General features: G+C 44.7%; 1 protein-coding gene across 1 annotated transcript in view; it reads left to right on the top strand.

Annotated features, from left to right (window-relative positions):
- LOC101038016 (uncharacterized) overlaps positions 1-23820 on the top strand; it is a 443760-nt gene that overhangs the window by 334787 nt on the left and 85153 nt on the right. The gene's annotated exons all lie outside the window — the stretch shown is intronic.

Below are 23820 nucleotides of genomic sequence, written 5' to 3'. Positions count from 1 at the left end.
CTGTCCATTCTCGTCAGCAGTTCGTCCAATCTTTTTTCAAGGTTCCTATTTTCTTTGCGATGGGTTAGAACATGTTCTTTTAGCTCATTGTAGTTTCTTACTACCCATCTTCTGAAGTCTGATTCTGTCATTTCATCACCCTCCTTCTCCATCCGGTCTGGTTCCCTTGCTGGTGAGGAGTTGTGATCACTTTTAGGAGGAGAGGTGTTCTGGTTTCGGGAGTTTTCATCCTTTTTACGCTGGTTTCTACCCATTTTTGTGGGTTTATCCACCTGTTGTCTGTCTCTGTCCCAGGGAGTTGGATCTTTATGAGTTTCCGTTGCACTACTGCCTTTTTTGATTTTTTTTTTTTCAGGTCGGACCCGCCCAGCTAGCAGCACGCCTAGCCTCTGCCTGCCTGCAGGGGCTTTGCTGAGCTGCTGTGGGCTCCGCCCAGCTGCCCTGAGCTCTTCCCTGTAGTCCTTTTTATATGGGCGTAGTTAGAACTGTCTGGGCAATGGTGGCCCCGCCTCTGTTATGGCGGACTCTCTCTGTTGTGGCAGGTTGCCTCGGCAACGGCAGCCTGCCTCCGTAGAGGTGGAGAGTCTCAGTAATGGCGGAAGCCCCTCCCCCACGGAGCCGGACCGTCCCGGTTCAGCTGTGCTTGGTTTGAAGGGCTCAACCCAGAGGGTTTCCAATTACTGTTGTTGTTTTCGTTGTTGTTGGGGGTGGAGGGGTGGGACCAACCGAGCCTGATCACCTGGCTCCCTGACTCAGAGTCTTTTCTTTCAAGTTGAACGACCCCGCGTTCCGGTCGCTTGTTGAAAAGGCGCCGGGATCTCCCGTGCTGCGACTCACGGAGTCGGCTCGAACCGCGGCGCCGGCTCCTGGCGGATTTTTTACCTAGGAATCTCCTGGCCTGGCTCGCTATTTCAGATGAATGGGCTATTCTGCCGTCTCAGGGCTCTGCTCGCCAGCTAAGAGGGCTCCCAGACCAGTGGCTTTTGTACGGAGAACCGCAGCAACAGGGAGTGGTCACAGCAGCCGCGCGGGCGGAATCAGCCCCGCGGGGGCCAAAACAGCCGCACCGGCTGGGACTGCGACGCTGGCGACCCCTCTGCCTGGGTATCTCCTGGTCTGTGGGCAATAAGAGTTCGTCTGGAAATGCGGCGTCCACTCACCCTCTGCACTTTCACTGGGAGCTGAAGTCCTGAGCTGTTCTTAGGCGGCCATCTTGAAAGTCCTGTCTGCTGATTGTTCTTTCTCAGCATCTAGTACAGTGCCTGGCAGATAGATGCTCCATAAATATTGATGTAATTGGTTATGAGGGTGTTATTAATAATATAAAACTAGTATTTATTTGGCAACTACTGTGAGTCAGCCGCTGGGGAACCTCACAGAAGGCCGGGCGCAGTGGTTCACGCCTGTGTTCCCAACACTTTGGGAGGCTGAGGTGGGCAGATCACCTGAGGCCAGGAGTTCGAGTCCAACCTGACCAACATGGTGAAACCCTGTCTCTACTAAAAATGCAAAAATTAGCCAGGCATGGTGGCAGGTACCTGTAGTCCCAGCTACTTGGAAGGCTGAGGCAGGAGAATCGCTGGAACCCACGAGGTGGAGATTGCAGTGAGCCGAGATAGCGCCATTGCACTCCAGGCTGGCTGACAAAGCAAGAGTCTATCTCAAAACAAATAAACAAACAAAAACCCAGCACAACCTCACAGCAACCTAGTAGGTGAGCACTGTTACTCTAGTTTTACAGGTGAGAAGGTTGAGCCCTAGAGACATGAGATAACTTGCTTCAGGTCTCATGGTTAAGTGGAACCTGGACCCTAACAGCCCACCTTCAGAGCCTGCACCTTCAGCCACTGCTCTACCGCCTCTGCTGGGAGACGGCCCAAGGACATTCCTTAGCCAGCTTCAGCTTGCTTCTTGCCCCCCGCAGTCCACCCGTCTCCCGCCTGGTCATCAGTGATTTTCATGCCATCCCATGTCACTGGACCAGCTGTGGTTTTAATAGCAGTTCTCATCTCAGTTTCTCTGCAGCTCTGCCAGTGCTGCTCTCCCTCCTGCCTAAATACCCTCCTCTCTTGGCTTCCTTAACACCACTCTCTTCCGGTGCCCTTTCTGGCGCCTCCTTCCTAAGTCTTGAGGCGTTCCCTTTCTACCTGCTTTCTACACCTCTAAGTGTTGGAGTTCCTCCTGGCTTCGTCTCTAGACCACTTCATTTCTCCAGTTAAGTTTTTCTGCTAGATGATCTCATCCCAACTCACTGTGCCTTGATGGACCCATGACTCGCGTAACCATGTCTCTAGGCCCGATGTCTACTCATCTTTGGGCCTGTGTCTCCAGCTGCCTACTCTGCAGCTCCTGTTGGGTACCACAGTATCACCTGAACTCAGGCTGTTCAAAGCCAAAGTTACGACCATGACCTTCACCATCACCATCATGCCAAACCTCATCTACCCAAGTATTCCCCATCTCAGCCACTGGCGTCATCTGGTGCCTACAAATCTTCCTTGAAGCTTTTCTCTCCCTCTTCCTCTGCACTGTGTCACCAAGTCCTACTGATGCAGCCTCCTCCATGTCTTCTGAATGTTCTCCCTCTCTCCAGGCCCACTGTCGCCATTCTAGTCCTAAAAACCACCTTCTCCTGGGAGCCACAGCTTCCCTGGCCTTCTTAAACCACTTCCAGCTGTTCCCGTCACCCCATTCTTTTCTTTGACAGTATTTTTTTTGTTTTTGTTTTTTGAGACAGAGTCTTACTCTGTTGCCCAGGCTGGAGTACAGTGGTGCAATCTTGGCTCACTGCAATCTCTGCCTCCCTGGTTCAAGCAATTCTCCTACCTCAGCTTCCTGAGTAGTTAGGACTACAGGTGCATGCCATCATGCCTGGCTTTTTTTTTTTTTTTTCTTTTTAGTAGAAATGGGGATTCACCACGTTGCTCAGGCTGGCCGCAAACTCCTGAGCTCAGGCAATCTGTCTGCCTCGGCCTCCCAAAGTGCTGGCATTACAGGGATGAGCCACCGTGCCTGGCCGACAGCATTTTTTACATATAAAAAGAAGTATTTGTGTGATTATGTCATGAATGTCTTTTCTCCCCAACTAAGAAGCCCTATGTGAGCAGAGAACTCCTGCTTTCCCCATTCAATCCTTAGCTCCTGGCAGCACAGTGCCTGGCGTATAGTAGATTCTCCATAAATATTTGATCTGTTGAGTGAAAAAGAGATATATTAAATGACAGCGATCAAGGGAGAATGAAGAATCACTCAGAAGCAGATAGAAAATCATGCTTTGTGGTACGGCAGCATCATGAATGGACTGTTACTGATAATACACACTGAGTCATCAAAGAAACATTAACATTCATTCTCTGTTTTAAAAGGAAGGTACATAAATAAACAGAACTCAGGAGTATTTCCATTCAGTAAGCAAAGTTTTAAAAGGGAAAGAGAAATTAAGTTCGCATCATTTCCCAATAGCACAGATCAGCGCTTTCCATCCAATTCTGAGGACCAAGGAGCACCTCCTCGCCCGTCCCTGCCAGTGGAGGCTGAGGTAGGTAGCACAGGTAATGGAAATCACAGTGAACAAGAAGAGGGGTCAATTGATTTGCACACCGTCTCTTTTCTTTGATAGTGGAGGAATTGCCAAAAAAGGCTAAAACTGGGCAGCAGGAAGAGGGAGAAACAGTAAGAATCTTGGATAATTAAGACTTAACTGGGTCTGTTTTGATGTGTGCACATGTTTCTGTACATGGGAAAGGATGAACCCACAAATATTATAAATGCCAATTTCTGAAGGTTTTTGGAAAATGGAACCCATAGCATATGGTATCAAATTAATTTGGGGTTTTACTTGTCTCCGTCTGATTTGGGTGCATGGAATTATGAGATAATAGTTTGGCATCTGTGTTTGCTGAGTGCTTGTTGTAAGTTTCTCAATTTCACAAAAATTCTCTGAGGTTAGAGCAGGCATCCCCAAACTAAGGCCCGAGGGCCGCATGCAGCCCCCTGAGGCCATTTATCACCCCCCCCACCCCGCAGCACTTCAGGAAGGGGCACCTCTTTCATTGGTGGTCAGTGAGAGGAGCACAGTATGTGGTGGCCCTCCAACGGTCTGAGGGACAGTGAACTGGCCCCCTGTGTAAAAAGTTTGGGGACGCCTGGGTTAGAGGATGCCTTGTGACCCTCGTTTGGCAGAGGATGTGGTAGGGGCACAGAGCCGATCAGTGGCTCGCCTGAGCTCTGGCAGGAACCCCTGGGCAGAGCTGCTGAGACCCAGGTCTACAGACTGTCACTCTGGCTTCACTATTTCTGCCCTTCCTTTGAGCACTTTTCTTACTTTTGTTCTGTTTCATGCCACTTAATGCACCTGTTTCATCATGCTGCCTGTCACAGTGTTAGAGGAAGGAATTTGAAACAGAATGGGTCATGTTTGACAGTAAAGAGCTGTGCAGCTGAATTCCATCAAGACGATGTGCTTGCAGCCCCAACGGTGGTAAAACTTTCAAATATGCTTTACCACAGCTTCCCCTGGGCTGCAGGTGGCAAAGAGGTACTTAACCAGGAGGGACATCTCTCTTTGCCTGTCGGGGCAGGTTGCTGTTTTTTGCCCACCTCAAAAATCTCCTAAGAGCACTCAGTTCTGCTTTTGTTCCTTAAAGCCAACAACTCTAAAATTTAATTTAATGTTGAACAGCTGTTTCTCTTGCAGTCCAGGTGAAAGTTGATAGATCAGCTAATTGTGCTGAAGTTCCCAGTAGAGAAGGATTCAGAAGGTGTAGATCACCAATTACCTCCTGGCAGAACTGTTGAACTAATAGCTAGTAGCAGTAGTAGATGCTATACTCAGATGCCACATCACGTGCAAAAGATTCTACACTTTATTCCCTCAAGCATGGCTATAGGACAGTGTTTCCTGTGTAAGTGACTAATATTTAAATATTTATAGATTTTAAAAAGATTTCTTCAACCTGCCTTTTTCAGCCTGTTTCTAAATCTGAGGTACAAAGGAAAATAATACAAAATCCATATTCATTGTATTGTTGCAGTAGATCCAGCTGTGTGCTGCACAGCACAAGATCTTCGTACTTCTTTTGAGCAGAATTATTGCTGTATATTCACTCTGAACTGAGAGGTGAGGATGGAACTGTGTAGTGCCTCAGAAAATATCAAGAGTTTTAAAACATTAGTTTTGAGAGATTGAAATACATAGAAACTCAGAATGTTTGAATGTCAGCCCAGACATTGGCAGACTTCCATTCAGATTTCGTTGTGAGTAAAATGTGTACTCCGTGACTGGGTTCAAGCCCTTCATAGTTTATAAGCAAATCTCTCTGCTTTTTCTAGATCATTACAAAAAAAAAAAAAAAAAAAAAGGGAGGAAGAAAAGAAAAGAAAAAAGAAATAGGTTAAGCAAATTTTGTGGTGGTGCTTATGTGTGCACAGACATGCATGGGGCCTCCGCATCTTCCAAACTTGGAAAGCATATTTTAACAGCACAAATATATCTACATGTTTGATCTACATCAGGGCCTCTTTTTTTCCCTCTTCCTTGCATGCTTTTTAATTATATAGTTTAAATGTTTTAACTATTAAATCTGTTTGGTCTTCAAGCTGTAAACATCACATGCAGCTAATAAGCTTTAGGAAAGGAAAGGAAATTGACATTTAGTATAGAGGTTCTACGAAACCAATGGAAAACTATGCAAATGAGCTATGGAACAGACAGATTTGCATATCCTCGTTGATTTCATGATGATATTCTCAGCATGAGCCTGGCAGCCTTGCCTTTTTACCTCTTGGGATGATGCATGTACTGGTGGTAGAGCCCTGCAGGGTCAATTTAACAAGTGTAACATTGTGATTTTCTATGCGGTTTCTCAGAACCACTGAGCAAAATGCAGCAATAACTAGTGACAGAGGAAATCGATTTTTGAAGTAAATACTTTTGGAGAAGGGGAAGAACGTACATTCCTTTAATAGTTAGTGTTGCCAAAGCAGGTTGAAAAAGTTTTTATATTAGTGCCATTTGGCGTTTCAAAATAAATAGATTATCCACCACTTCCACCACTTTCTGGTTACCCTCACGTGTTTACCGTCAAAACTCCTGCACAGAGACCGGTCCTCTTTTGCAAACTGTCTTTGACTCCCCCGCAATCTCTCATCAGAAAAGCAGGCTAAGGAATCTGCTTTTGCCCCCATCCTGTTAGAATAATAAATAGTAGCTTAATGGCCACGTTGTGTATTTATTTAATACATCGTTACATTGATAGTGTGATAGTGTATGCTGTGCTGGCTATGAATGCACAAAAGCACAGTTGCATCGTGGCGAAGAAAGATTTTGATATCATCAAGATTTTGATTTGAACTCAACTCTGGCAGTTCTCCCTGCCTTAGCTTCTCACCCGCAAGTGGGGGTGATGAGGTAGTTGTGAGAATTAAATGAGAGACTATGCAAATTGTTACCATACTCCCTGGAATATAGTTAAATGTCTAATAGATACCATCGCTATTTTGAAACACTTTCAGAATTACACTGGAGTTTTGCTTCTGCAAAAATCAAGGTAGCTTTCTTCAGAAAAAAAAAGGAAATGAACTTCACCCCTGAAATGTACTTGGAGAATTTCAGAGGGTCTTTTCCAAGTTGATATAAAGCACTTCTGAAGTAAATTTGCCCATTTCTGCCCACACCAATCTTATAACATTCCAGGAATAAAATCTGCACTCGAGTTTAAAAATAAAATGGGTGGAACAAACTGAATTAGAAGTTCTTGGCAGACATCCCCCCAGCAGAATGTTCTCTCAATTGGTGGTATCGCAATAAAAGAGATGTATATTTTTTAGTCTGCCCTTCCTCCCTGATAACTTCAGCCAGTTGTATTTCTCTATTCTAAAAACCTGGTATGCTTGGATTTAATCTCACCACTCCTTCTATCTAGACTCCTACCCCCACACCCACTTCCCCCCAAAACACCCCACATCCGCACAGACCCTCCTTCCCCAGAAAACATGGAGGCGAGCTGCTCTCTGATACGTCTATGTGCGTTCAGGACTGTGCTTAGGAAGGTCAGAGAAACATGAGAGGGCTCTGCTGTTTTCAGTTGTAAAGACTGCCAAGAAAGAACAACAACAACAAAAATCTCAAATGCATTCACGTTTCTCCCGCCTCTTTTTTCCTTCTGTAAATATTCAAACCCTTTTTAGAGCGGCTTTTGATAATGTGTTATCCCAGCAAACACCACGAACCGTGGACGTACGCAGTCTTCCCAGATCTCATAGGAATGACTCAGTCAAGAGAGTTATAGATAAAATATGGTTGGCAAGGTTGGGTGGAGAATCTTGTTCGTGCCCACACACACACACACGCACACACATGCAAACACACACACAGACACGCGCACACCAGCAGCACCAGCCGCTGCACCCCTATCATCGCCATCAAAATTATGTAAAAACTAGACGTTCTCCTCTCCCTTACACAGTCAGTTGCATCTTTCCCAAAAATGGAAGGGGAAAAAGCTTTCTTTGGCTGAGCCATATGCAAAAAATTATGGAACATCTGTGTAAGTAACAACATACAACAAGACAAATTATTGGTGGTAAAAGGCAAAGCCCTTGTTTCAAAAACATGTCTGGAAATAGTGTGTATACAGAACCTTCCTTTGTGCTAATTACTCATAATAACTGTCAGCTTTGTGTACCACAGGCTGGGCTGTTAATAACTAGCGGTCGCAGTACGGTGCTCTTTTTCTTTTCCCTTTCTGTTTTTTCCCTATCCTTCCCTCTTTCCTGCCTTCTTTTTGGCTGCTGTTGCACAAACCATATAGCCTTATTCCGATAGGTGCTAGAAGACCAAATCAGAAGCGTGAGGGATTTGGGGACTCACAATATCTTGGCGTGTGCTAGTGGACAAATGCCCTTTCCCCCCCTGATGTGGCCCTTTCCCTCCAACACTTGTCTGAGGAGAGTGGGGACTTCAGAGTCCAAGACACTTGTCAGTAAACTTCAGAATTTTTTTCGTAACATTTAACTCTGTTCTCAGTCTCAGCACCCGCCACAAAAATAATGTCACTTCAGGCGAATTTAGTCGCTTACGGATTCTGAGTCTCATTGTGATTTTGCCTGAGTGGCAAGCTTTTCAGGCACGTGTACTTAAAAATGTGATGTGGTGAAATTCGCCTCCAGCTAGGAATCCACAGACCTGGATTTGAGCTCCACGTCCCACAGTTACCACGTGACCTTCAGAAAAGAGTCACTGAACTGCCTGTGCCTCCATGCCCGCATTTGTCAAGAGAGAGGCGGTAATACCTGCCTGCGGTTTTTATGTGGATCGAATGGGGCTAAAACTCATAGAAACACAGAGTGTGCCTATGATAAGAGAAACTCCAGCCAGGCATGGTGGCTCATGCCTATAATCCCAGCATTTTGGGAAGCCGAAGCGGGTGGATCATCTGAGGTCAAGAGTTCGAGACCAGACTGGCCAACATGGCAAAACTGTGTCTCTAGTAAAAATACAAAAATTAGCCCAGCATGGTGGTGCACGCCTGTAATCCCAGCTACTCAGGAAACGGAGGCATGAGAATCACTTGAACCTGGGAGGCAGAAGTTGCAGTGAGCCAAGATCGCACCACTGCACTCCAGCCTGGGGGTTAGAATGAGACTCAGTCTCAAAAAAAACAAACTTCTGATGCTATTACTGCTATTGTTTTTATGCTAAAAGGGTTCCAAACATCCTGTTATTGCCCACTGTCAAATTTCTACGTATATTTTGCAGGGCCAGTGAGAAACTTGCAGTCTCTACAGTCAATAAGAAAACTAAGTTTGAAAGAAATAAGGATATCTATAGGGAGGAAATAATAGGGCAGAAAGTTTAAATTTAGGGTTCTTGGGAAAAGATGTACCAGGGCCACCACATGGCCCTAGTGTCTCCTCCCTTCAGTGTCCTCTGCCTCCATCACCTAGTGAGGAGGGAACAGGTGCAGGAACAGGTGGCCAGGTGGCCAGCAGGTGACCTCCCCGCCTCCACCACCCCCACTGCTCCACTGGCGGCCTATGTCCCAGCCAAATTTTACTTCACATTGTAATTTTTTTTTGAGACATTCCACGTTGTAATTTTTTTTTTTTTTAACAGTCTCCCTCTATCACCAGGCTGGAGTGCAGTGGCACGATCTCGGCTCACTGCAACTTCTGCCTCCCACGTTCAAGTGTTTCTCCTGCCTCAGCCTCCCAAGTAGCTGGAATTACAGATGCATGCCACCACGCCCAGCTGATTTTTTGTGTTTTTCGTAGAGACGAGGTTTCACCATGTTGGCAAGGATGGCTTCTGATCTCTTGACTTCGTGATCTGCCCGCCTCGGCCTCCAAAGTGCTAGGATTTTGGCCATGCCCCGCCCACATTGTAATCCTAACCTTCTCTGCACATTCATTGCTGTATTTCCCTCCATCTGACTCAGCCCATCAAAATCCTTTCCCTATTTGAGAACCCAGCTCCCATCCCCTCTTCCACCACTAACCCATTAACCTCTCCCCACTTGGGGCTTCCGAGCCCCTTTATTGTTTATGGTAATGAGAAAGCATCACAGTCGGCTGGTGATGTGTAGTCAGTGGAGTGAATGTGTTAGCAGAGAAGGGTGACCAGCAGGTGACAGTTGGGTGTTAGCTGGAGTGAGTCTGCCTGGGGTCAAATCTCCCTCTGGCCTCAGCTTGTGCTGTAATTGGGGTAAATACTGAACCTCTCCCTGTCTCCTTTCCTCATTTGCAAACTTGGCTTAATAACGATAGCTGCCTCACATAGTTGTCACAATGATTAAATGAATGTCAAGCTCTCATAACAGTGCAAGCTGAACAATGAGAACACATGGACACAGGGAGGGGAACATCACACTGGGGTCTATTGGGGGGAAATGGGGGAGGGACAGCAGGGGGTGGGGAGTTGGGGAGAGAGAGCATGGGAAGAAATGCCAGATACAGGTGATGGGGAGGAAGGCAGCAAATCACGCTGCCATGTGTGTACCTACGCAACAATCTTGCATGTTCTTCACATGTGCCCCAAAACCTAAAATGCAATTAAAAAAAAAGGAAAAAAAACCAGTGCAAGCACTTAAGAAATACTATGTTGGTGCAAAAGTAATTGCGATTTTGCCATTACTTTCAATGGCAAAAACTGCAGATACTTTTGCACCAACCCAGTATTTGCTATTAATAGTCCTGGTCGGTCAGGCATGGTGGCTCACCCCTGTAATCCCAACACTTTCGAAGGCTGAGGCAGGTGGATCACCTGAGGTCCAGAGTTTGAGACCAGTCTGGCAAACATGATGAAACCCTGTTTCAGCTAAAAATACACAAATGTGCTGGGCACGGGGGTAGGGGGCTGTAGTCCCAGCTACTCTAGAGGCTGAGTCAGGAAAATCACTGAACCCAGGAGGCAGAGGTTGCAGTGAGCTGAGATCGCACTGTTGCACTCCAGCCTGGGTGACAACAGCAAAACTTGGTCTCAAAAAAAAAAAAAAAAAAAAAAAAAGGTCCTGGTATACCAGAGACAAGAGGCCATGTCTTATCCATGCTTTTATGCATTGCAATCATATTTTACATACAGGAAAGACCCAGTTAATAAACATTAAAGTCAATATCAGGTACGTTATTTAACAGAAAATCTGTTCCTTTGAATCAGCTCAATAATTTAAGAGTACAGCTGAGAACCCCTCCCACGGTCCCATCCCTCTAGTCACCGAAAATCTGTGAGGAATTTTTATAGAACATTTCAGAACAGAGCATTTCATGACTACCCTAGAACCCTATGGAATACATTTTCAATCATCTTTCTGCGTCTGCTTTCATTTTTGGGTGTACATAGCAGACACTCGTGATAAGGCATGTGCCTGTGTGTGCCCTGTTGTTTTATAGAAGCTGAATGGAAGCCTGGGAGTTGTATCTGCCTGAAAACTTCCATGCTGGCTTCTGGAGCTCAATGCCTGAAACATTAGAGGCAGTTGAGGTCACTTTGAAAACAGAAACCTTGATGTTCTCCTCAAACTTTAGAGGCATTTACAACAAATCACATGAATGCAAGTGGAAAAATCAGGAATGAGGACCACCCTGTCTTAGGGATTTTGTCGTTATATTGTGTGTGAGTGTGTTTATGAATGTGTGTGTTTAACCTTCAGGCAATAAGAAAGTAGTTTTCTGCTCAGAAACAGCTAACTCTCTATGAAATTTACCTCCGTGATTCTAATTTTTCTCCCTGCACCATGGGCAAGTTGACAATGTCTGAATGTCTGAAGTGATTTTTGCTTGTCACGACTGGGGAGGAGCTACCAGCATCTAGTGAGTAGAAGCCAGGAATTCTCCTAAACATCCTACAACACAAAGCACAGCCCCCACCACAAAGAACCAAACAGCACAAGATGTCAACAGCGCCTCGGCTGAGAAACCCTGGTTTACCTTAACCATAAAAGGACAATTCGAATGTCCAGGGAGGGATGTCTGTCACATTTGTACTGGAGAGAGTCTCCAGTCAAGAACGTGGAGATGGACCATGCCCTGAGCCGTGTTTCAGGAATGTTTGTCTCATTTCCTTTCTCCCAGATGGCTTCTTATTCTTAAATGTTGAATAGTGAGTAACATAAGCAGGAGGCTGGATAGCATGAGAACTTAGGAAATCTACCGTCTCTTTGTTATTTACAAGATAAATGTCTATGTTGAAACTTTAGGGACCCAGAGTACAACTGAATTGTTTTATCATTGCATCTGAAATCTGCCATTTTGAAGGAAAAAGAAAAACCTGAAGAATGATTAAGAAAGCATAGAGAATCCACAGGCTCTAAGGCACGTGAATAATGCCTTTCCCTGGTTCACTATGGAGTCCTTCCTGTGTCCACAAAAATGCCTCCTGCTCTTCTCTGGCATGCAATCCAGTCCATGAGAATAAACCTCATTGGTAGGGGGTGGGGCTTTAGGTAAGCAACATTCCAGGGCTTGTTGGGAGCTTGGCCTCTGCTGGCAGATTATTTCTGGCCACTTTAATCTCGATTCTGCCTCTACCTGGTTGTTGTGGGGGTTTTTTGTTTGTTTGTTTTTTGTTTGTTTGTTTTTTCTCCAGTTTCTGGATCTTTAATAGTTAAACAAGTCAAGATACATCTAAGAGATGGGGAAAAAGGTTAAAGCAGCAAGGGGATGCTGGATAGAGGGAGAGGGAAACAAGAAAGAAGAAGCAGACAAGGTGGAGAGAGAGAGGTGGATAGAAATGTACAAACAGAGGCCACGTGGTTAAAGTGTCCTGGAGTTTTCAGCAAGAGGTTTTGCTGCTAGTGTCTCTCCATTTCTCTCTCTCTCTCTCTCTCTCTCTCTCTCTCTTTCTCTCTTTCTCTCTCTCTCTCTCTCTCTCTACACACACACACACACACACACACACACACACACACACACACAGTCCCACCACCACACGCAGACCAGGTGGCTCTGCTTACATACATGGCTTGGCGCTTTTACTCCTTGGCTAAGACCATTTCACACATGAACAACACAGCCTCCTCCTAGAGATTTGTCATCCATCTGCTTGCAGAAGAGCTGTCTGTTTCCCTCGGAAAACTGGTCCAATCAACATTTTCCTTTGGCCAGGGTAACTTACCAGCAGCTCCTCCATAAGGTCCATAATTGCAATTTCTCATTCTCATTTGCCTGGCTGGCTTCACCCTTCTGTCCTCTCTGCACCTTCCTACAAGTGCCCCACCCTCCCCACCAGCCCTCTCCTCTTTTTGTGTTAAGAAGCCCTGTCAAAATGAATGACAGAATCAACTTCCTTCTCCCAAAATGGCTCATTACTCATAACTTTGAAGCAATATTGCCTTCTGTCCTCAAAAGGTTTGCAGATTTTTTTCCCCCAACTGATCCCCTTTCCGGAGTGAAATCGCGGATGAATGCCTTGCCTAGCACCCTCTCTGGGCTCTGCCTCTGTAGCAATATTGTGGGCCAATATGCCATGAAGTCTTTCCTCGTGATCTGCTCCAGCCTGTCTTGCGCCATATGCTTGTGGCAGACAGTGGTTAATATCAGTCTGTGCGTATCTTGAAGCTAGCTCTGACGTCTAATTCTAATATCATCATGCTTCTAGGGTGCACACATTCTGTTTCTTCTGCAGAACAGAACAGCAGAGGGTCGTCTGTGATGGGATGTGAAACACTAACTCTGATATTGCAGCTGTGTTTGTGGTTGAGTGAAGGAGCAGGTGATCGGCATAGGAGGGAACCAAGCCCTGAGCCGTGTTTCAGGGATGCCCTGTCCCATCCCCTTTCTCCCAGATGACTTCTTAGTCTTTTTCCTTTTTGAGACGGAGTCTCACTCTGTTGCCAGGCTGGAGTGTGGTGGCATGATCTTGGCTCACTACAACCTCTGCCTCCCGGGTTCAAGCAATTCTCTTGCCTCAGCTTCCTGAGTAGCTGAGACTACAGGTGCGTGCCAACGTGCCCAGCTAATTTTTGTATTTTTAGTAGAGACAGGGTTTCACCGTGTTGGTCAGGATGGACTTGATTTCCAGACTTCATGATCTGCTCACTGTGGCCTCCGAAAGTGCTGGGATTACAGGCGTGAGCCACCGCGCCCAGCCTGACTGCTTATTCCTAGATGTTGAATAGCGAGTAACACAGGCAGGAGGCTGGATAGCATGAGAACTTAGGAAATCTACCATCTCTTTTTTATTTACTAAACAAATGTCTATACTGAAGCTTTAGGGGCCCAGATTACAACTGAATTTTTTTATAAATGCATCTGAAATCTGCCATTTTGAAGGAAAAAGAAAAATCTGAAGAATGATTAAGAAGGCATAGAGAATCCGCAGCTCTAAGGTGCGTGGATAATGCCTTCCATGGTTCATTACCAGGTGACCTGGACCTATAGCTGGACTTCCGTGTTCCAGTGTATTATGTTGGGAGCATTTCCAGACAGTTAATGGGTAAAATACTGTTCATATTCTTCTTTACCAAAAGGTGTTCTAAAGTAATACCCTTGGGCAAGGAATACAAGTGCCTGGTGGGATCCTTTTGGTAAACAACTCGGCCCAGTGGGATGAAGCAGAATCTGCTTTTTCCCAAATGTGAATTTAGTAGCTACAGAGGGGTCCTGGGACGGAAAGCCTTTATAAGTATTAATTTTTGCCCTGTTTCACAGAATCTGAAATCAAGCATCTGTGCAAAATATGCTTGTTTTTTTTTAAATATGAAAGAATTAGGAGATCTAGTACTTGGTAGCACTTTAGAGGCAAAAAAAAAAAAAAAAAAAAAAAAAAGGCCATAGCTCAAATATTGCTCTGATTTCAGTTGGCTGAATTGATGTATAAAGGGCATGTAGGGAATAGTCTGCAGAGGTACCAGAAACTGCTATTCATGAAAGGCCCTGAGTGCAAAATGCAGCAGTCACAGTTCTGACCCAGTGCCATCTGATGGTTCTGGAAGGTCCTCAGAGGAGATGCAACATCAGCACTGAGATTGCTTCCAGCCCAGGCAGGCTGCTGCTGTTCTGAGTCTTCCTGAAGGTTCTGAATGGTCCAGCCCATGGACTCCTTCAGAGAGTTACAGAGCACCTACATTTCCTTTGCCCTGAAACACTTCTCTCTTTTTCTCTTCATCCTGACTGCTAATCTATTCAGAGATCCCAGCTGATCCTCTCTTTCAAAGCCAGAGCCAGTGAGATCCTTCAGCAGCTTACTTCAGCACGCCTTCCACCGTCATTCTGAATAGCAGGGAAGACAGGGAGAGCAATGGAGAATTCCAGTTGATTCCCCATAAAATGGCCACTTTGTTGTGGGGCACAAGCTGGTCTGTGCTTGTTTGTGCCTGGCAGTGTACATGCTAGAACAGTGGGCAACCCTGGACCTAAATCAACTAGATACTATTATTAAATAGCCGAGCGTTTGCCAGTGCAGCCTGGGGCAGATAGAGCTAAAGTCAGGCTAGCAGCAGACCCCATAGGAAACCTCTTTGCTGTGATTTTCCAGAAGAGCTGTGTAAATGGTTGTAAGTCACTGAAAGTTTGTGCGTGTAGGCTCTACTCAGGTGCATGCGCACAGCCAGCTGGTGTGCCGCTTCCCTCCCGTGCTTTGAACCCATAGCTCTTGATTCTGCCTGCAGGAACAATGATGTAACAACCATGACAACAGAAACAAAATCAGAAGGCAGATCCAGGCTGTGCTCTGCCACCTGCCCTCAGTCTACCTTAGATCACTTAGGCCCACTGGGTCTAGATAAAACATGGATTTTCACACCTGCTCTTCCAATCTTACAGGATTACCTGGAGGATCATGTGATGCCAATATGTAAATGTGCTCCGAGGGTTTAAAAGGACTTTATATAATAAATTCTTACAAAGCTCTACAGGCACAGCCACGGCTCCTGAAACTAGCATTCTTATAAGGCTAGACCAATCTGTAAGTTTCATTTGCTTCAAGCAGCTCAGACGGACACTGTCTGAAGAAAAATGGCACATAAAAAACACCATTATTTGTGATCAGAATAATCAAATACCATTAAATAGCCCTGCATGTGGATGCGTGATACCGGCAGCCTCCAGCTGCTTCTTCAGGAATGCTGTGCTTAACCCGGAAACCCCTCTATTTAGCTTCTGTCCACTCACAAAGCTTCACCTTGTCTTCTCCCCTGTCCTGTCGCCCTGAAGTTAACCCTTGAGAGCCTGTGATCAAGGCTGGGCCCTGCCCACCCTAAATCACCCTCCCCTCTCTCTAGGCCTCCAGCTCACTGGGGAGCAACATTGCAGCCAGTGGCAAGAAGTTGCAAAATTCTCTCATCTGTAAAGGGAACCCCTAAAACCCCAAATTCCAGACCGGTAGAGGAAACCATTGCTGTTCTAAGATCACATGTTATAAGTCTTCGAGCCCGTGGTATCTGAGATGGTGGGAGCTAGCATTCCTTGTAATTAAATCTCGAGAACATCACGAGGACCCAGTTCAGTGGGATGGGGCTGGGGGTTGGTTGGTTGACCGATTGATAGCAGAGTCTCAATTATTTAGGACGTTGCTGTATAGAGGAGTGACTGGGAGGAAGAGAAGATGACCTTCATTTGCGTCATGCGATCTTGCTTAGCAGAAGGCCGTGAGGATGGGAAAAAAGTAAAATTGTGAAAAATACCCTGAGGCAAAATGACAAAGAAGAATCTCAAGGTCATTGAGATCACATTTGCACAATAAGTGAACAGAGCCAGCACTACAGTTTTCAGACCTGCTGGCTAACAAGTGAAGTATATTCAGAGACGAGCCTCTGATTATAAAGACTCCCCTGCTGGCGCTCTATTCCGCTAATTGTCCCTTTGTAAGAATGAATTCTAGAACTCCCTTTCCAAAATTTCTTACCTGAAGCAGATCAGATATCTTATGACAATTTCTCTTTTTTAAAGTGCCTTACTGAAAATAAAGTGCTTTTCAGTAGTAAACCTTTAAGATTCCTGGTTTCCCACTGACTTGTGAAAATATGAAATTAGACCGCCTTGGTCCAGGTTAGGAAAACATAGATGGCAGAGATAAGGCAGATTCAAAGAAACATCTCTCTGTGGGTAAAGGAGTTCCTGGTCGTCATGTTTCCATTTCTTGTAGCGTTTTCCCCACTTGAGAAGGCTGTTGTGGGGTGCAGGATTCTTCCCTGAGTCTATATCATGAGAGGCATAGGTACGCCTTGGATGGATTCCAGTTCTCAGGTTGATTCGCTTTAATGACTCTTAGGCAGGAACAGTTAATATTGCTGCCCCTCAATTAGCTAGGTAGATTTCACTGTGGGGGTACGAATCGGATTCACTGAGGCAGGATTGCCAGGGCTGGAGACCCTTCACGCCTGTCTTAAGTCTCTCTCCAAGAAAGGGTGAACTTTTCAAGTCAAAGAACAGGGACATAAATAAATGCAGTGTTAGCTGTCTTAGGGGCATCTATTCACTTAAGGCAAAGGTCTTAGAGGTTACAGAAGAGGAGAGAGAACGGGAACTATGGTGGCACCAGGATGACTGGAGAAGAGAAAGCGCGCTTACTGTGCACAGCTTCCTCTCCCGCACCTGCATCACCGCGAACCTGCCTGTATCTTTCTGCTGGCAGAAACATTTGCTCAGCGTGTTGCCAGAGTACTTGAGTGTCTGATATTTCTCAATGCAGAATCTACCTCACCATCTCTGAAACCCCAAAATGTGTGGCCCTCTCGAAGGATAAGAGTTGGCGGCAACCTAAGGCTGTTCTGCTCCAACTTAGAATGAAGAGGAATATGATTTGGCCATTCTTCTTAGCACAGAGGCAAAAACACAAAGCCTTATATACTTCAAAAGATGAAGCCCTTACCTGGGATTGTCATATAATAAACAGTGCGCATGCAGTGGTCATGAAAGGGGCTTCAAGGTCAATCTTGGCTGCCAATCATGGTTAGACTGCATCGGATTTCAGGTTTGTTTCCATATTGCTCCTGCAGTGTACATATGCGTACACAGTTAGGACCCCTGCACGTTGTGTGCACACTCACACCTGCACATGTGTATGCATATACACCCCCTGCACATGGACATGTATGTACACTCACCCTCACACATGTACACATGGAGGCACTCGCTTCTGCACACCTATTTGCATGCACACTCATCTTCCACAAATACGTGTGTGCACACTCATGCCCCGCACACCCGTGTGAAACTCGGCACCTGCTTGTCTTTATCCTCACCCTTGAGCCTGTGTATAAACTGGGAAACTGGGAGGAAGCCGGTGTTGGAACGCTACAGCCTTTTACATTCAAAATAGTTTTAGAAAAATGCCCATTCAGAGGAACAGAAAGCACCAAACCTAAAAGGTCTGAGCACCTTTCCATGCTTTCTCCCTCCTAATCTCAGAGCCGTACCAATCCGTTATTTAAAAATGAGTCATTATTTATCCAAGGGGGGAGGGGACAAATGTAGCTGTTAGTTCAGTAAGTGATGTTGTTCTTTTTTTTTTTTTCCTGTGTCCTTGCTACTGTTAAAGTGACGAAAATGACACCATGGTTGGATATGTGGGGTTGGTTTCAGTTTGAATAATCTCACCCTTAGCTGCATGTGAACTCATGTCTTCTCACACTCTATTAGATAAAAGCCTAAAACAGGAAGGCCAGAAGCAACTGTTTTTAAAAAGCTTGCGCTACCCTGGCAACTTCAGTTAGAAGAACCTAATAAACAAATACAAAGCTGCCCCTCTGTCCTAATGTACTTCTTCTGAATTCCAGCAGGGCACCTCATGGTTTCATGCTTGAATCACAAAGGCGAGTGCCAATACCCAGCCAGAGCGGTTTTCCTGCCAGAAGCCAGTAAATGCAAGTCAGGGTCAGATGGGGAAAATCAACTACGAAACTGGAGAGGAATTATGCAAAATTGGATTATGTATATGTTTTCAGTTCTGTCTCTTAGCAGTTTAAATCTTTAATTAAAGTACACACGAGAGAGAGAGAGAGAGAGAGAGAGAGAGAGAGAAAGAGAGAGAGAGAGAGTGTGTGTGAGAGTCTGTAACTGTTAGGTTTTATAGGCTCCAGTTATAAGGTAATAGCCTTCCAAGTAATTTTTATGGGTCATTCTATCTAGTGGCAACTTAGAATATAAAGCCATCTCCCAGCTTCCCAAAAGTAATGTCTGTTTTCTCACTTTCTAATAATTACTTCAGATTTGAGAGTAAGGACTTGTCACAGTGAATACCAATTAGAGTCAGCTTCAGGGTATTACTAAATGTGGATTGTTTTGTTCTGAGTTGTATCCATTTTGGGTGGAGTAACATGATCGTTTATATGCATCTGCCTCTATGCAGGCGGTGTAGACATACTCAGAACCCCAGCTTCACTTCTTCAGTCTTCTAAGACAATCTTTCTAATACTCTGTATTGTCTAATAGCTAAGCTATTGTTAAATAAAAACATGCAAATGTTTGCTGTTACACTCCCCCTCCATTCTCAACCTCTTAAGTGACACAGACAGTAAATGCATTTTAATATTTATTTAGAAAGTTGGCATCCTGGGACTGTTCACAAGATAGCTGATTTGTTTGAAGGTCCCCAGAGACGGTAAAGTCATCCCACTGTCTCTCTAGTTGCCTTCATCACAGAGAAGTAAAATGCAGCATAGAATACTGCAGCTCACATTATGGAGAACATTGGTGCTATGGTGATTTCCATTCTATTCAAGTCATTTAGTGAGGATTTACATAATTTGCATGAACTGTGACTTTCTGTCACTTACGTTGCAGCAGAATACTCGTTGGCTGTATTCTCCAAGGCACCAATGTGTTGGTGTATGTGTTGTTGTATGAAAGAGTACTGACTTGGGAGGCTGAGGCAAAACAATCGCTTGAACCCGGGTGGCGGAGGTTGCAGTGAGCCAAGATCGCGCCACAGCACTCCAGCCTGGGCGACGGAGGGAGACTCCATCTCAAAAAGAAAAAAAGAAAGATACTGTCCTCCCAAGCCATCCCCAGTCCTTGTATCTGTGCATCAGAACATACACATGAACCCAAGCCAAAGAATGAGGACCCACCCTTTAAAACCTTGTATATAATAGGATGAGCATCGTCATCTGCTCCTCCCTGAGAATGAGGTTGGGTTGAAGCAGAAGGATGGACTTCGCCAAACAATGGCAGGCAGCCCTGAGAGTCCTGCTCCCATGTCGCCAGCTCTGTTCGCCTCCAGCCTCCCCTGAGTTCCCCTAGTACACAAAGGCAGACCCGGGCGGCACTCGGCATGCACACCTGGCAGCGTCCCCTGTACGCTGTTGCCCTCAGGGCCTCCCTGACACCTTTGCTTCTTACATTGCTGATTTCTTCAAAGGGAAATATGGGCTGTGGTGCAGCCTGGGCCTCACACACTCTGAAAACAGCACTGCCCAGGACCAGGCCTTTTCCTTTGCACACTGCCACACCCACCGTGGAAAGTACTCCAGGGCTGCATCACAAGGAAACAGCCATTTGGACATTTTAAATTACTCTAAATATTATTTTTAAATGTATAAAAAATGTTAATATATATATTTATAAAATACAAAGAGTGTGTGATTATCAGGTGAATGAGTAGAGTGATAAAACTATCGTGAGAATAGGATTGGCTATTAATCATAATCACAGTTGGAATAGATCACGTTTATTGAACCTGTATTATGTGCCAAGCACAGTGCTCAAATATTTACATGCAGCAGCTCATCAAAAGCTCATGGGAAGCCATGCGCAATGTCATGCCCCAGTATTCCCAGCGACTCGGGTGGCTGAGGCAAGAGGATCGCTTGAGCCCCAGAGTTTGAGCCTAGCCTGGGCAACTTAGCAAGAACCCATCTCAAAGAAGAAAACAATACAAAAAGCTCATGACAGTTGTAAAACATATGTACCATTGTTACCCTTAGTCAACAGAAAAGGAAACTAGGGCTTCGGGTGGGTGGTTCCCTAACTTGTACAAAGTCACACAGCTAGTAAGTGGAGGAGTTGGTTCAATGTAGGCTAACCAGGGAAGCATCTGTAGGCATTTCAGGGGTAAAGGCCTGAAATAGGAACACGTTGGCCAAATTTCAGACCATGACATCAAGCAAATGCTTGAAAGCTAAGGAACAAATAGAAATATGTCGTCTCATTTACAACAAATTGTTACCATCAACACCTACGATGATTAGTGTTAGGAGTATTGCCTGGTCAGACTGTTCAGATCTCATGAATGCTTCCTGCATCTCTGTTTATGCTTTGATTTGACAAATGGCAGGCCATATATTCCAGTGGATTTCTCTACTGTCAACTTTATTCCAAAGGCTAAGCATTCCTGAAAGCCACAGAGGGAGCTAATGTGCTGAAGGAAAGAAGTATCACTTAACACGGCCAAAAGGCCAAAAAACGATTCCATTTTTGTACACATGCAAGGAATTTTTGCCAGGAACCAGGGATTAATAGTCTAGAGGAAGAGACTAATGGTATACAGTCTACTTTTATAATGAGAAGAGTTTGAGACAGTGTATCTTCTAGACACAAACATTCAGTAGGAAGGGGTATGCACTAATTCTTTCATTTAATGAAGATTTTAAGCACCTGTTAATTGCCAAATACCTTTTCGTAGCTCTGTAACAGTCTTCACTTCTCAATCTTTTGCTACACCAGAGTGTTGGGACCATGATCCCATTAATCACCCTGTCTCAAACAACACGCCTTCCCTTCATTTATTTGTTCATCCTTTCCTTCACATCATTTTTAACCTTAAGAGCTCTGAGGTTCAGGATGGAATAATTTGGAGGACTTTTGAGAAGTTGACTTCTGAACCAAATCTTCAAGGATGAACTAGAGAAGTGGCAGGTAGAAAACTGTCTTTAAAAGTAGCCTTGTTTGGTACCTGGTCGTGGATTTCTTTTCTTTTCTTTTCTTTTCTTTTTTTTTTGAGATGGAGTCTCACACTGTCACCAGGCTGGAATGCAGTGGCACGATCTTGGCTCACTGCAACCTCCGTCTCCTGGGTTCAAGCCTCCTGTCTCAGCCTCCCGAACAGCTGGGACTACAAGTGCACACTACCACACCCAGCTAATATTTTGTATTTTTAGTAGAGACAGGGTTTCACCATATTGGCCAGGATGGTCTCAATCTCTTGACCTTCTGTTCCACCACCTCAGGCTCCCAAAGTGCTGGGATTACAGGCATGAGCCACCATACCCGGCTCATGAATTTCTTCTCTAAGCATGAATGGCATCAGTTGTTTGGAGTGAGGTGCAGGGTTCATAAGCTTAGAAACAGAGAACGCCATTAAAAAAAAAAAAAAAAAAAAAAGTCGTAACCGCCTCTCTCTACTTGTTGAAATAGACGTCAAGAAAGACTTTCTTATTCTGTTTTCCATTAAAAGCCATGGCTTAGAAATTATTATTGATTGGGCTTGCTGTGGTGGCTTGTGTCTGTAATCCCAGTGACTTGGGAGGCTGACGCAGGAGGATTGTCTAAGGTCAGAAGTTATAGACTAGCCTGGCCAACATAGTGAGACTCTGTCTCAAAAACACATTTTTTTTTTTATGTAGCGTAGTACAGTGGCCCACATCTGTAGTCCCAGCTACTGGGGAGGCTGAGGTGGAGAATCACTTCAGCCCAGCAGTTCAAGGCAGCACCACTGCATTCTAGCCTGGGCAACGGAGCAAACCTCATCTCTAAAACAACAAATAAATAAAACAATACCTTAGGGGAAGTTGATAAAAGATTAGAAATATTGTAGGGTTAGGTGCCAGTTGGGCCCCAGGATTTATTCCATTGTATATTTATTCACTCATATATTCATGTATCCATTCAATAAACACTTATTAAAAGCCTACAACATGCAAAATATAAGCCACATTCTACTGAGTATGTAATGATAGATGATACAGGGTCTCCTCTTTATGGAAACTAAAGGCCTACCAGAAGAATTCCAGTGTGTACCAACTCGGCTGTAAAACAGTGAGAAAGAGACAGGAACCGTGAATGAAGCAGTGGAAATGCGGTAGGATTCAGAGGGGTCAGAGGTACTGGATAGAGTGAAATTATTTTAAACATTTAGGGTGTACAAGCAAGATGAGTAGGAGATTTCCTGAGAAACCATCTCCTTATTAAATAAAAGTTTATATAAAAGGAATATTGTATTCATTTATATAAAAGGAATTTTATATCAATTACAGTTGATACTTAGGAATACTTAATCTGGACCAGGTACTATACTGAGTACTTTTCATGCATTGTCTGATTAGGTCCTCCAAACAGCCCTGTCAGGCAGGCATTATACTTTCTTCTGTTTTCTAGTTTGCATTATTGTGTGCTCCGTGATTATAGCAAAAGCTTTGTATATAAAAGGCCACAGGGACAGAAGGCACAGAGGAAAGTAGATAGTGGTGCAGAATTAATTATTGAGCCAGTAAAATCCCTCTAATTTAGATTTTTTAGGAGAAAATCATTCTACATTTTACATCAATTTAGTCTATATAGTGAGGTCCTTCTAAGAAAATAAATTGTATTACTTCAAGTACACACAGCCATATAAATTACCGACCAAATTTTTTTTTCCAATTCATAGACACTACTTTACAGAAACTAGATAATGACCATTTGTTATCAGCACACTGACTGCAAAATGGATGATGAAGAAAGCCTGGGTTTTGTTTTGTTTTGTTTGAAAGTTTGATACTTCTCATGAATGAACCAAACACTGTCCTGATGATTCTGTTCGCATTTATTGACTTACATGTACTGGATCAGTTTCCCGTATGTAATTCTCCCCACTCATTTTGAAGGGAGCGAAAAAACAATGAAAAATTTCCCCTCCTTCTTTTTCCTGTTTTGAGATTATTTTTGCTCCCAGCAGAGATGCAGAGGAGGGAGCTCTCAGAACCCCATTCTGTTCCCTGCCTACAGCAGGAAGGATCCAGATAACTGTATTACGAATGAGGATTGAGCATTTGTTTTTGCTGTAAGTAAGATGGTTTTCCGTTAAAGAAGTGCCACTTAGTCTTCACCAAACAGGAAAAGGGTAAATTAAGGTGTGACCTGTGGTGTCTTAGCTCTTTCCCAAGGCTAGACTATCACCAGCCAAGACCAGGCAGGACTCACTTACAGATCCTTTTCTCCATTGCTTCTGCTCTGGTTTTTTATAAAGCCCTATTTCTTACCTGCTTTGGATAAACAAGGACTTCTGTGTTGAAATAATAACCACTTGGGCCAGGTACAGTGGCTTATGCCTGTAATCCCAGCACTTTGGGAGGCCAAGGCAGGTGGATCACCTGAGATCAGGAGTTTGAGACCAACCTGGCCAACTTGGTGAAACCCCATCTCTACTAAAATACAAAAAATTAGCCTGCCGTGGTGGCAGGTGCCTGT

Source organism: Saimiri boliviensis, chromosome 4 (genome assembly GCF_048565385.1).
Source record: "Saimiri boliviensis isolate mSaiBol1 chromosome 4, mSaiBol1.pri, whole genome shotgun sequence".
Taxonomy (NCBI): Eukaryota; Metazoa; Chordata; class Mammalia; order Primates; family Cebidae; genus Saimiri; species Saimiri boliviensis.
The sequence above is the reverse complement of the archived record's forward strand: the minus strand, read 5'-3'. Positions and strand labels throughout refer to the sequence as shown.